The following is a 12716-nucleotide window of genomic DNA, read 5'->3' as shown; positions in this document are numbered from 1 at the left end:
TACGGTCTTTGATTTCTTGAGTGTGTTTTTCAAGTTGAAAGTTGATGTCGTCTAGAGTTTTGACCAGTCTTCAGTTGTCAATTGTGTGGACAGTTCCTGTTTCAGCGGGTTTATTTCACTGTTGAGGCCATCAAGTAGTTTAGAAAACTCCTCCACGATTAGTAAAATCAAGTCAAGGGAACATTTGTTCAAAATAGCGTACCATTTCTCAATGAACTTGAAATTGTTCTTACAAAGTGAAGGGGGTCTGACACCGAAACGCGCGTCGGCACTGGAGCCCCTGTGCTTCCTTTGCTTCCTTTGCTTGCAATTGTTTCTTGGAGAAAATAATCAGAATTTGGACTGTATCAGTGCTATAGAATGACAATCAACCTAAACTGGATCTTCCACAACATCTGATATTCTTTTATGTCTTTATGTAAATTTGTTTTTGTAATAGAAGACTATGTTTGGCACTATTTAATGTATTGTTTTTTTTTTATGGAATGTATTGTGTCTTGATGGAATGTCTGAGTATGTTGGAGTCTACGTATGCCTGTTTGCAGGTGTGTGTGTGTGCAACTTAGGATGTGTCCAATAGTTTGATAACCTTTTTGTATGTTATGTCTTTTTTATCATGTTGATGAAATTGTCTAAAATAAATATGATATCCCTCATCCACAAGCGCTTTGTACTATTAATGTGAAAGGTACCCGATTTAGGACTCTTTTGTATACATCTTTGACGTATTGCACTACATAAGGAAATCTTAGGCAGAGTATCTCTTTTGATTGCTCTCCTAATTTATAGTCAATTGTGTCTCATTTGAATTCCCATATCTTATGTTCTTTAATTTCTTGAGTGTGTTTTTAAAGTTGAATGTTGATGTCATCTAGAGTTTTTGACCAGTCTTCAGTAGTCAATTTTGTGGACAGTTCCTGTTTGAGCGGGTTTATTTCACTGTTGAGGTCATCAAGTAATTTAGATAACTCCTCCACGATTAGTAAAATAAAGTCAAGGGAACATTTGTTCACAATAGCGTACCATTTCTCAATGAACTTGGAATTGTTCTTGCAAAGTGAAGGTTTAAGTGGAATTCTTAGTCCTCTTGGAATACGATGTACTTGGTGGTATTTGATGAGGGTGCTGGCATGTAAATGTTGGCTGATTTCTCTCTTTGTTACATACAGTAGTTGTTTAATGTTGTTCTAAATGCTGCCTGTACTTGAACTGGTGGTTTCCACTTCATTAATTAGAGCATAAATCTGGGTGCTTCTCTATCAGAAAATGCAACGGTGCTTGCTCGGTTCTCTGTGAGGTTAATAATATCTTTATACAACATTTTGTCGGTAGGGTGCTATGTGCCTGATCAGGAATGAATTTAGGGGAATGGTGGTACAAACACCTGAAAACTTACACAAGGAAAGATTAAATTAGGTAAATTAGTTTTATGCGTGCGACCAGGGTATCGCTGACTGATCCACCAGCATAATAGAAAGGTTGGAGGAACCGTCATCCCAGGCCAAATGTCCCCTGATTGCACAGCTAGAAATACCAGAGGGAAGTTTATTCAAAGCTGATCAACAGTAGAAGCAAATTCTTGTTTTAGATCATATGTAGATTTTATTCATCACAATGATTATTCAATAGTCAAATGTTGAAGCTTTGCAGAGTCACAAAAATCAATGAGTCATATTAATTCAGACCAATGTTAATCCAGACCGAATGCATATCGGGCGAGCCCTTCGTCGGGGGTAACTATTTCTGTAAGTAATGAAGCGGAAATCATGTAAGTCAATCAGGAAAATTAGGTAGGTAGTAAATGTGCCCATGAAGTGAAAGAAAAGAGGTGATGAATCAAGTGGTACTTGAAGATTTGATACCAATGGTATATGTGTGGATAATCGGCGTAGAAAAAATGAGGGATTTTTGGGTGAATAAAAAAAAGAGACTACACAAGTGTGTGTCAGGATGAACGTCCGATAGAAACCATCATGGGACCCTTAGGAGTAACAACAAGATTCACCTACAGTAAAATACCAGTGACAAGCATAGGCAGTGGTGAACTTACACCTATGATGAATAAAGTACATGAAGAATAGTGCACATGCTAAAGCTGTAAAATGCGAGTCGTGAAGGTGATACCCGATAAAAAGAGCAATACAGGTGCTTACGGGTGGTGAACTGATATCTATAGGGAGTCTTACTGCCAAAGTAGATTAACAGGCAATCTGCATTCTGTGTGTTGAGAACATGCGAAGTGAAATAAAAAATGATCTAGAAACTGTGGGTAAAGAGCAGAAGGAAAAAATAAGAGTAAACTAAAGTGATCGGTCAGAAACATATAATGGGTGATGACTAGTTGTAATCTACCAGGTATCCTCAGGATCGAGGTGCAGACTTTAAGCCAACATAAACACTCCACAACTGGTGTATTGTCCGATGGGGTATTTAATGATTAAGGCAGGACAATAAAGCATAAGGTTTAGAGTAACAAGGCACTTTTATCGCTAGGCGATTTATTTCCTGATCCTTGTTTTGTTCACACAGTAGAAACAATAACGCTTGACAAGTGTATTAAAGATCATACACAATCAGCCTTGCATTACACGTAGAACAGTTAAACCAACCATCCTCCGCATGAATACCGGTCCCGGTATTCCCCAACGGAGGGCACTGTGCAGAGTAACGGCCGACAATACCGCTCGAATACCGCTGTACGCTAAGTAGGGGTGATCAGCGGTTAGCGCCTGATGAGCGCGTTGGAGGAGTTCCAAGCGTTAAGGTATCAAAAGCGGGAATGCCTTTCCTGGCACTCGACCGCGTAGTATGGGTTGGCTTTCAAGGGAGCAGCCGCTCGACCTTAAAGCACGGAGACACAAGACCCAACAATAGTGCATGCTGACAAACCCCACCACAGTGAGCGTTACTGTTCTAGTCTTGCACGGGGTTAATCAGCCTGTTAACTCCCATTCTTCCATGGGCTGTCCTACGAGGGAGCCGCCGCTCTACCTCGCAGTCCGATGAGCAAAGTACCTCAATAGAGGACGAGGGCAAACACCTCCGAGGTGTGCGTCTCTATTCGCTCCTCTCACGGGAATGCCTAGCCAGGCACTCGACCGCGAGGAGCAACACAGCGGGGGCGTAAGAGAGCAGCCGCTCGATCTTACCTTCAGAAGCCGGTTTGAAGCTCGTTCCGAGGCTGTTGGAGCTTCTAAGGAGACGTGGGTCCGCAGTCTCCAAAGCAAGGATCTCAATATCCGACGCCCGTTCTCCACGGCGGACGTCTTTTATGGGCGTTTTCTTCCTGCGCGTGTCCCGCGCTAGGCATGCTGGTTCATGTAGTTCGTCCGTATGACGATTTCCTATTCGTATGAGTCTTTTGTGCAGAAGTCAGTGAGCGGTAGGGGATGTGATTCCTGACAGTACATCCTCCTCCCATCGAAGCCGCCTCACGGGCCCGCTTTCGCAGGATGCTTTCTCTGGAACGACGCCACCAGCCGAGGCGCATGCACTCCGGATGCTGGTTCCCACGATTGTTCCTCCGGGCCGTACCCCTTCCATGCCACAAGGTACAACAGCTTGCTACCCCTCCACTTCGAATCCAGTATGCCGTCCACCTCATACTCTACATCGGCATCCACCGAAACTGGCGAGGGGGGCAAACGCCTTCGAGAGGACGAGGGCTTGAGCAGAGAAATGTGGAACACCGGATGGATTCGCATCTGCCGTGGTAGACACAGCCTCATGTTCACAGGGCTGACACATTTGGAGATACGATACGGACCTATGTATCTCAGATGAAACACGCTGTGTTTATGAAACCGCAGGTTTCTCGTTGATACCTAGACGTAGTCGCCCACACCATACAATGGCCCTGGTCTCCTCCGTTTGTCAGCCGAGGCTTTGTACGATGCTTTGGCCGCCTCCAAATATTTTCGTGAGAGCAAGAGTGTTTTCTTAATGCGAGCGACCCTCTTGGAAGTTTCTGGCACCCGACGGTCCATGACAGGGTGCAAAAAAGGGAGAAATCGGGGGTGATGTCCGTAGTTGCAGTAGAAAGGGGAAGCTTTCGTGGAGCTATGTGTGTCGTTGTTGTAGGCGATTTCCGCTAGCCACAGGAGGTCTACCCATTCCTCCTTTCCCTGATCGATAAAACACCGCAGGTATTGTTTGAGGGTTTGGTTCAGACGTTCCGTCTGACCGTTCGTTTGCGGGTGGTAACTGGTAGACATGGCTGACGTGACGTGCAGGGCTGAACACCAGGTTTTCCAGAACTGGGCCGTGAACTGTGACCCCCTGTCTGACACAATCATGCTGTGTAATCCATGAAACCTCACAACGTTTTTCAGCAACAGCAATGCCAGTTAACCAGTGGAGGGCACCCGCTTACACGCAATAAAGTGTCCCAACTTGGTGAGGTAATCGACGACTACCAAGACCGCCGTGCACCCTTGGTCTACAGGTAACCCCACAATGAAGTCCAAGGAAATGTTTTCCCAAGGCCTGCAGGGCGTAGGAAGGGGCTGCAACAACCCTTGTGGACAGCTATGGTCCGCTTTCATGGCGGCACAGGTAGTGCAAGACATGACCCATTCTCTGATGTCCGCTCTCATGGACGGCCACCAGAACTGCCTTCCAAGACTGTCTACCCTCTTCTCGACCCCGAGATGACCCGCGCAGGGTGAAACGTGACACCAATTGAAGGCTTGTTTTCTAAGTCGCGGTGTTGGCAACAGCAGGCTGAGGCCGTTCACCGGCATCCCATCTTTGACTTGCCACTCCTTGTGACACTGAAGCCAGCTTTTCCATAAGAAAGAGCGAATCCCTAACTGGACACCCCTGAGGAATGTTTCCGGCTGTATTACCCTTAACACCGCATCCGGTCAGATGATAGAGTGTGCTGGCGTGGGAAGCTGCGCCGATACAGACGTCTGACAGAAAAGGGCGTCTGCTTTCCTGTTTTCTGTGCCTGGTCTGTAGGTGATATGGAAATGAAAGCCGGAAAAGAAGAGCATCCACCTCAGTTGACGGGGAGAGAGGTGCCTTGCCGCCGTCATGAATTCTAGGTTCCGGTGGTCCGTGAACACGGTGACCACGTGCCTGGCTCCCATTAGCAGATGCCTCCACTCCGTGAAGGCTTCCTTGATCACCAACAGTTCCTTCTCCGCAATGTGGTAATTTCTCTCAGCATCGTTCAGTTTCCGGGGCATGAAGGCCACTGGATGTAGCACACCCGTTTGCTGATGTCGCTGTGAAAGTATGGCCCCTAGAGCCACTTCAGACGCGTCCGCCTCTACCACATACGGTTGTTCCGGGTTGGGGTGGGCGAGAACAGGAGCCGTCATGAACGCTATCTTCAGGGCCACAAACGCCTCTTGCACTTCCAGGGTTCCAAACAAACGGTTGAGACTTCCTCAACAGCTGGGTAATTGGGGCCACGAGTCCGGAGAATCCATCGATGAACCGCCTATAAAAGTTAGCGAACCCGATTAAGCACTGTACATGCTTTACGCATTGCGGAGTTGGCCATTCCTCAATCGCCCTAATTTTGTGCCCAGCCATTTCCTGTCCATCCGGACTCAACATTACCCCTAGGAATTCCCCGGATGTGACATGGAAGTCACACTTGCTGAGCTTACAGAACAGCCTGTGTTCTCTGAGTTTCCGTAGCACCGTTGACACGTGATGCACATGGTCCTCCTCCGTATTGGAATAGACGAGTATATCGTCGATGTACACGACCACGTATACATCTAGCAATTCACAGAATACTTCCTTTAGGAAGAACTGGAAGGCCGCAGGGGCGTTGCAAAGCCCAAACGGCATGACAAGGTATTCGAAGAGTCCGAACCTGGTCTTGAATGCCGTTTTCCATTCGTCACCCCTCCTCATGCGAACGAGATGGTATGCCCCCTTGAGTTCCCGTTTCGTATAGATCTTGGCTTTCTTCACCTGTTCCAACAGAACGTTTATGAGTGGCAAGGGGTACGTATTCTTGACTGTGATGGCGTTTAGAGCCTTAAAGTCCACACAGGCCCTTAACTCCCCATTGGCTTTCGGGATAAAAAAGAGGGGCGATGCCACCGGGGACTTAGAAGGCCTGATAAATCCAAGGCCCAGAAGCTTGTCGAGGTACGAGCGCAAATGGAGATTCTCGGGTTCGGTTAGGGCGTAAAGTCTACCACAGGGCACACATGCTCCCGGAACCAGGTCGATTTGGCAGTCGTAGATCCTATGCGGAGGGAGCACCTCGGCTTGCACCTCGTCAAAAACATCTGCGAAGTCCTGATAGAGCCCTGGAAGAACCACCGCTTTCTCTGCTGCCGTGGCTACCATATGACTTGAAACCCGTTCGCCGACAGGGAACAACCGTGCCATGCTGCAGTTCTGGAGACAGTACGGGTATTCCATGTGTAAGTCACGGGTTTCCCAATTGATAGAGGGATTATGTTTCCGGAGCCAGGGCAGTCCCAAAATGATTCCATACTGCGGAGCTCGTATTACACTGAAGTCGATCACCTCCTTGTGCTGTTCCCCATATCTTACGGGAACCTCTCCCGTGTGATGACCGACAGGTCCCGTGACCAGTTTTCGTCCATCCACTGCATACACGTCCTCCTTAAGGAATTTCTTAGGTATTAGAGAGATGCCTAGTCGCAACGCCTCCTCATGATCCATGAACTGGCCAGTGGTCCCTGAATCGATCATGGCCACCACAGGAGTCCATGTTGCCTGGACCCCCACGTGTATGGTGATAAAGAAATGTTGATGTCGTACTTGATCCATGTGTAGCAAGGAAGGGATATATGTATGACTCGGAGAGGCCCCTTCTCCATTCCGGGAGTCTATAGGTTTTCCGCCTGCGTGTCTACTGCTGCCGTCACCGTCCCATTGGTCCGAAATCGACTGTTCTTCGGCTTTGGCCGGGCATTCCCGTACAAAATGCCCCTTCTTGCCGCAATACAAACAGAGGCCCTGTTTGCGGCGCGATTCCTTCTTAGTCGCCATGAGACTGGCTCTAATGGCTCCAATGTCCATTGGTTCCGCCTTTGTTGTGTTGTTTGACTCGGTGGTACCTTGGGACCCAAACGAAGGCAGAGGTTTTCCTTTCATCTTATGATCGCCTCTGCGCTCACTCAAACGATGATCCAGTCGCAAAACCAGATTGATGAGTCCTTCGCATGTCTTGGGCTGTGGATCAATCCGTGCGATAACATCCTTCAGCTCATTGCTCAACCCTTGATGGAAGAGCGCAGATTGCTTCGAAGCGGGCCATTTGGTTTCAGCCACTAGATGTCTGAATGAATTTAAATACTGTAAGAGATCGTTGCTGCCATGGCGGAGTTCCAGCAGTTCCCTGTCTGCGGTGTAGGAATCGGCCCTTCTATCGAACACTTTTACGAACTCCTCACGAAAGGCTTCCCAATCGCATAAGAGAGGGTTGTCACGGCTCACCAATGGAACAGCCCATTGGGCGGCGTTCCCTGCCAGATACGAGGTGAGAAAAGCCACTCTTGCTTGATTGGTAGGGAATGATTTTGGTTTACAAGAGAGGTGCAAGGCCACTTGAGTCAGGAAAACCTGCACCGTGCTAGGATCCCCGCTGTATCTCTCAGGTGTGGCCAGTGGTATGGAGACGGGTATCTCCACCACTACCGCCGAGGAAGAGGTCTTAGGTGCAGGACCGGCATTGAAAGGGTTTCTTTGCATAGTGTCAAGACTGGCCCTTAGATCTGCTGTTTCTTGCCTTGAGGCCGAGAGTTCAGTTTGCACAGCAGCCAAGGCTGCTAACACGTCTTCCAAGGTGACCATCGTCTTCACCCGACCGGGAGGATAATTGTGTGTTCAAAGGTCGGATATTATGTAATCTACCAGGTATCCTCAGGATCGAGGTGCAGACTTTAAGCCAACATAAACACTCCACAACTGGTGTATTGTCCGATGGGGTATTTAATGATAAAGACAGGACAATAAAGCATAAGGTTTAGAGTAACAAGGCACTTTTATCGCTAGGCGATTTATTTCCTGATCCTTGTTTTGTTCACACAGTAGAAACAATAACGCTTGACAAGTGTATTAAAGATCATACACAATCAGCCTTGCATTACACGTAGAACAGTTAAACCAACCGTCCTCCGCATGAATACCGGTTCCGGTATTCCCCAATGGAGGGCACTGTGCAGAGTAACGGCCGACAATACCGCTCGAATACCGCTGTACGCTAAGTAGGGGTGATCAGCGGTTAGTGCCTGATGAGCGCGTTGAAGGAGTTCCAAGCGTTAAGGTATCAAAAGCGGGAATGCCTTTCCTGGCACTCGACCGCGTAGTATGAGTTGACTTTCAAGGGAGCAGCCGCTCAACCTTGAAGCACGGAGACACAAGACCCAACAACAGTGCACGCTGACAAACCCCACCACAGTGAGCATTACTGTTCTAGTCTCGCACGGGGTTAATCGGCCTGTTAACTCCCGTTCTTCTGTGGGCTGTCCTACGAGGGAGCCGCCGCTCTACCTCGCAGTCCGATGAGCAAAGTACCCCAATAGAGGACGCAGGCAAACACCTCCGAGGTGTGCGTCTCTATTGGCGCCTCTCACGGGAATGCCTAGCCAGGCACTCGACCGCGAGGAGCAACACAGCGGGGGCGTAAGAGAGCAGCCACTCGATCTTACCATCAGAAGCCGGTTTGTAGCTCGTTCCGGGACTGTTGGAGCTTCCAAGGAGACGTGGGTCCGCAGTCTCCAAATCCAGGATATGCCAGCAAGGATCTCAATATCCGACGCCCGTTCTCCACAGCGGACGTCTTTTATGGGCGTTTTCTTCCTGCGCATGTCCCAAGCTAGGCATGCGGGTTCATGTAGTTCGTCTGTATGATGATTTCCTATTCGTACGAGTCTTTTGTGCAGAAGTCAGTGAGCGGTAGGGGGAGGCAATTCCTGACACTAGTAAAGGTATATACGAAAAATTTATAAAAAATTGAGACTAAAACTTGAGATGAAAGGAGACAGTAGTGGAGGGTTGGAGGAAGTGGGTGCCATCTTGGAATGGTCAATAATATATGAAGATGTAAAAAAGTTGAGTGCGATCTTGAAATCTTGAAATGGTGATGGAAGGTTGAAGAATAAAAAGAACGAAGAAAAGATTACAGAAGAGCATTGCAAAGCAAGTAAAACATGCAGATAATAAGAATGAATATAACCTGATGTACATCACGGACAAGAAAGGTTAAAGAATTTATAAAAAAGCAACTGAGTTCAATGCGATCATTGAGTCCAATTGGTATGAGAGTGTCAACAATTTTATCCAGAAGTTTTCCCTCTGAAGTAGGAATTTATGATTATTTCTGCCTTCACATATATTCATAATCTCTAACACCATAAAACTAAGATGACTTATGTTATGTTTGAATGTCAAAAAATTTGATGTTACTTTTGTGTTCATTAAGTCTGGCTTTGATTTTATGTTCAGTTTTCCCAATGTATGCCAGACAGCAGGGGCATTTCAATAGGAATACTACGTTTTTGGAATCACAAGTGACATCTCACGTTTTAATCTCAATTATTTATTAATTTTTTGAATTTATCTTTACTAGTCATCACCCATTATACCTTTCTGACCAATCACGTTTGTTTACTTACATTTTTTCACTCAGCTTTTTATCCTCAGTTTCCGGTCCGTTTTCTATTTCACTTCCGCATTTTCTCAACACACATGGAACTTTCCATGCTTGACGAACAGGACGTGGATTACCTGTTTATCCACTACGGCAGTAAGACTCTCTATAGATATCGGGTCCCCACCCGTAAGCACCCGTATTGATCTGTTTGTTATCAGGTATCACCTTCACAACTCGCGTTTTACAGCTTTAGCATTTGCACTATTCTTCGCGTAAGTTATTCATCATACATGTAACCTCACCACGGCTTATGCTTGTCATTGGTATTTTACTGTAGATAAATCATGTTTTTCCTCCCATGATGGTTTCTATCAGGCATTCATCCTCACACACACTTGTGTAGTCTCATCACACATTAAACATCAGTTTTAAATCTTCAAATACTACTTGGTTCATCAACGCTTTTCATTCACTTCATGGGCACTTTTACTACCTACCTCATTTTCCTGATTGACTAATGTGCCTTCCGCTTCATTACTTACAGAAGTAATTTCGCCTGACGAAAGGCTGACCCGAAATGCATTGGGTCTGGATTAAAATGAGTCTGAATTAACATGAGTCATTTTTATTGTGACTCCACAATGCTTCAACATTTGAATATTGAATAATCTTTGTGATTAATAAAATCGACATATGATTTAAAACAAGAATTTGCTTCTACTGTTGATCAACATTGGATTAACTTTCCTCTGGGAATTCTGGCTGTGCAATTAGGGGGCGTTTCCCCTGGAGTGACGCTTTCTTTAACTTTCTATTATGCTGGTGGATCAGTCCCTGGTCACATGCATAAAACTAATTTACCTCATTTGAACTTTCCTTGTGTAACATTTTAGGTGTGCATGTACCACCATTTCCCTATCTTTACGTCTGTGCCTGTTACCGTAACATGATGCAGGTGAACAGGATTCCTCATTTGCATGAGGCCACAACTCTATGTAGTGCTTTAGGATCTGCATCACAGAAAATGCTGCACAAGCAACTATGGCCCTTCCTCTAATGCTGAAGTGCCCTCAAGTAGCAAAACGCACAAGCACACACTCCTTGCACCCCTGAGGCACTTAGCGTAAGTTGGCCCCTGGTCTTAAGTCATATTACAGGTCGTAGATCACAGACTCTGTGCCACTTGGTGACCTATACCTAACTTTAGAGTTATGCTATGTTTTATTGCAATTGATATGCCCCACTCTCTTGAGCCGTTTTAATGGATAAGGTAGGTTCAAATTTGGACCGTATAATGTGTGGTCCAGGAACTCCGAAGGATATTTATTAAGTAATGGTTTTATGGTTACACGTTTCAGATGGGGCATTAAGAGACCCAAAGGCAAGGAGTTGTTAATCCACAGTGTTACTATTGGTGCCACAGGGCTGGTTAGGGCTGATGTTTGAAGAACAAAGGCATAGCAAATGTCCTGCAGTGAATCATATCCTTGATTGTACTCAACGAGTCAGCAATGTACCACGGTTAGTATCTGAAAACGTCAAGGTTCCAGATGGGCGAAGTTGGCTCTTATTGACAATAGGAAAAAGACCTTACAGGCGTAAGGTGGGTGATCTGAGCACTCCTGTGTGCTTCGAGGGAAGCAAAATAGTTTCAAAAAATTCGAAGAATTGAAAGTCTTCAAAGTTTTATTCACTTTGTATTCAAGAGACTGTAATTAATCATTAATCAATCCATGATGATTCGTTCAGAGAACAAAATTCCAAATATACACGTAGGAATCACTCCTGAAATTTTGTGAAACATTCGTGTGGCAAAACATATGTTCTTAATGTCCCCGATGCATTTCGAGCTGTGAAGCTCTTCTTCAGGGGGGTCAATGTCTTTCAGATAGCGATGTGCGCAGGTTATCAAGTTCCATAACGGTAAGACGCCATCGGAACAATGCGGAAATGACGCAATTGATTCCTACGTGTATATTTGGAATTTTGTTCTCTGAACGAATCATCATGGATTGATTAATGATGAATTACAGTCTCTTGAATACAAAGTGAATAAAACTTTGAAAACTTTGATGACTTTAAATTCTTTGAATTTTTTGAAACTATTTTGCTTCCCTCGAAGCACACAGGAGTGCTCAGATCACCCACCGTACGCCTGTAAGGTCTTTTTCCTGTTGTTTATTGCCCAACCCCTCTCGGACAGTAGGGGTTTACCCTGAGCACCCTAATTTTGAGTACCATCGTCTACTTTGCCAGTACTTTCAATCACCTCGGAGTGCAGCGGACCCCTATTTTCAGACTCTTATTGACAATGACAGGTAAATGAAAATGCTGTCTGCTGAAGAGTACAAGTTTCAGGGTAATATCACCATGCATTTATTTTTTTAATCTGTTTGAAATCGGAAAAGAAAAAGGGATGGTTATCACATTTAGCTTGAGAAGGCATGATAACAGAATGCTTACTGCTCAGAGCAGTTTATTTCAAATTTTAGAAATGGTTCCAAGGTATTTCTAACGTCCTATTTTCTTTTCTTTCTTTCCTTTTTACTAAAAGCAGTGAGAACTGTGTATCTGAGATTAATCGTGTAGTGCCTACATTTTTTAAGAAGCACAAATATCCAAAGGCTTAATTAGCCATAGGCACTATCCTTTATTGAATCGTCTATCAGAAGCTGTTGGATATGACAATTTTGAGTGGTATTTCCCCAATTTTTGTTGGTCATAGAACTCTGTACACTTTACCCCTACTAACTTGTAGGTGATTGTGCTCTCCCTTTAAACATGATGCAATTGGTATACACTCGATTGGTACATTTAACTTATCTTTAAGTCGCTAGTAAATGGTAAAAAGTGTACCCAGAGCCTGTAAGTAAAAAGTTACCATTGGACCGCAGCATACATGGTGCCACTCACTGCAGTGACACACCAATCTTGACCTCAGGCTTATCATTGTAGCCTGGCAGAGCAGTTTTTAAACTGCCTATTTGATCTGTTAAAATATTTCATGTTGACTGGTCTAAAGCCTTCCTTTTAAATACAAAAAAGCCTCCCCTAGGCAAGGCCCCAGTCCCCATAACAGCAGGGTGCATGGTACTTAAAAGTAGGACTTGTAAAAGTCGAA

The sequence above is a fragment of the Lissotriton helveticus genome, chromosome 5_1, assembly GCF_964261635.1.
Source record: "Lissotriton helveticus chromosome 5_1, aLisHel1.1, whole genome shotgun sequence".
In the NCBI taxonomy this organism is placed as follows: domain Eukaryota; kingdom Metazoa; phylum Chordata; class Amphibia; order Caudata; family Salamandridae; genus Lissotriton; species Lissotriton helveticus.
Note: the sequence above shows the minus strand (reverse complement) of the source record.